This window comes from Mastomys coucha, chromosome X, assembly GCF_008632895.1.
Source record: "Mastomys coucha isolate ucsf_1 chromosome X, UCSF_Mcou_1, whole genome shotgun sequence".
NCBI lineage: Eukaryota > Metazoa > Chordata > Mammalia > Rodentia > Muridae > Mastomys > Mastomys coucha.
In genome coordinates, this window is record NC_045030.1 from 102,450,879 (window position 1) to 102,453,272 (window position 2,394).

Consider the following 2,394-nt stretch of genomic DNA (forward strand, 5'->3'; position numbering starts at 1 on the left):
ACTCAGAAATCTGCCTGCCTCTGCCTCCCAAGTGCTGGGATTAAAGGAGTGCACCACCACTGCCCGGCAGATGCAGTCATTCTCAAAGGCAAAGCCTTAGGGAAAGATACATAAGAAGTTGTGAGCCAACAAAAATTATTCTGGTTTATAAGCCAGTCCTGAAGCCCAGAACTCTGGAAACTGAGATAGGATTGTGATGAGTTTGAGGCCAGCAAGGATTAAAAACATACTGATGGGAACATGGACATTGTGATTCCCTGAGAAATCAGTAGAACTGTTTTGTGTCGTTACTCACAATAAGCTTGGGCTGGAACAAACTAACCACCCAGCAGCACTTCCTGTACCTACGTATAAGCTTTTATGGTATAAGCTGCCCTTGGGATGAACCCCAACACAAGAGACACTTGTACCAATATAATAAACTATTTGGAATAAGACTTCCATTTTGAGTAGTGGTGGAGTAAAGTTCAAGTTCCCAAGATTTCCCTGGGAACTAACATCCTGGTTGGCAAGTTAAGACATGAATGTTAGACAAAACAAGTTCCCTGCCACAGTTCCCAGCTACTGGGAATAAGATAAGTGTACAACAAAGACATGTTCCCAAGGAAATCCCCTATCTCTAAATCCTGACTGGTAGAATAACTTGGCACAGATGTTTATGGATTTGGGGCTTTAAAACCCTGTAGGATCTTAACTCGAGATCATGGTTCAGTTCCTGAATTTGGACTGTGGCCTGGACGACCAGTCCTGGGGCAGATGCTCAATAAACTATCCCTGCCTGACTGAGATTGGTGTTCGTGTAGTTTGTGAGGCAGTTCCTGGACTCCAACATTAAGGTATTTTTAGACAAAATGATAGAACATCTGGAACTTAACATCAAACGACTCCAGTAGGGATTAAAAAGAGAGGGGTAAACAAAATTTGTTGATAATTCTGAGGCTTCTTACAGAGTTTCATGATCCTCTTCTTTGGACTTCTCTGTGTGTGTTTGAAAGTGTCTGTATCAGAGGCATCTTAAAACAAAACAATACAAACAAAAAAATTATCTAATCTGCAAGTTACACTGAGTCACCTATGCTCACAAAACAGAAATAAAATGATGAGGTAATAGTGGGAGAGTTCAGGATGTGTACAGAGAGCAGTGAGGCAGAATAGCACCAGCACCACTGGCCAGGCCCTGTTCTACACACGGCCTATACTAAACTTTTTACTCCTTACATGACCTTTCTGGGCATCATCGCCGTCGTCGTCGTCATCATCCCTTTACAGGTGAGAAGTTTGAAGCACAGAAAAATTAAAATAAACAAATTTATGGGCTGAGAATATGGCTCAGTTGTTACAGTGCTTGTCTAGTATGGGAGGTGGAGGTAGGAAGATCAAAGTTCAAGGCCGTTCTCTGCTACATAAGACTATATCAAAAGAAAAACAAACCAACTACTAAAGGGCTATAAAAACAAAAGCCAAAACAAAACAAAAAAACTCAAAGGTGAACTGGAGAGACGGCTCAGCGGGTAAGAACGCTGACTGCTCTTCTGAAGGTCCTGAGTTCAAATCCCAGCCACATCCCAGCTCACAGCCATCTGTAATGAGATCTGACGCCCTCTTCTGGTGGGTGTCTGAAGACAACTACAGTGTACTTATAACTCCAAGGCATTTTGACAGGCCTTGGGACTTCCCTTTCAAAAAACACTATTTTTTTTATACAACTGAGGCAGTCTGCCTTTTGAATTTTTGTTCTTTTTTTGGCATTTTAAGGTAACTTTATTTCTCATGTGATATCCAATTGTAGTAATACCTATCTCAGTGTTGTTCAGATGACTGGATAAACTGAGACATTTTATATGTACAAAATAAAAATTAAAAACACGAAAAAAATAACTAACATACATTTACTTATCTCGGGGTGATGCTGTATAGGTTGGTCAAAGGACAGCTTGCAGGAGTCAGTTTTCATCTTCTGCCATGTGGGTTCCAAGGGTGGCAACTCAGGCTGTCAGACCTGGTGACAAGCACCTTTCCTGACTGAGCCGTCTCATCCAGCCTTTTTTAGTGTTTTTAGGAGAGGAAAAGTCTGTATAGCTGAAGATGACTATAAACTTCTGTACTTCCTGACTCTACCTTCCTGGTGCTAGGATTACAGGCATGCACTACCACACCTCATTAGATATGGAGTTGAGGATCGAACCCAGGTCTTTGTATCCTACACAAGCACTTAACTAACTGAATTACATCTCCAGCCCCTTGCTGCTGCTGCTACTGCGGTGCCGCCGCCTCCACTTCCATCACCACCTCTGCCACCACCACTGCTGCCACCGCCACTTCCTCTTCTTTCTCCTCTTCTTTTTTTTTTGAAAACATTCTCCTCTTATTTTGTTTGTTTGTTTTTTTCAGTGA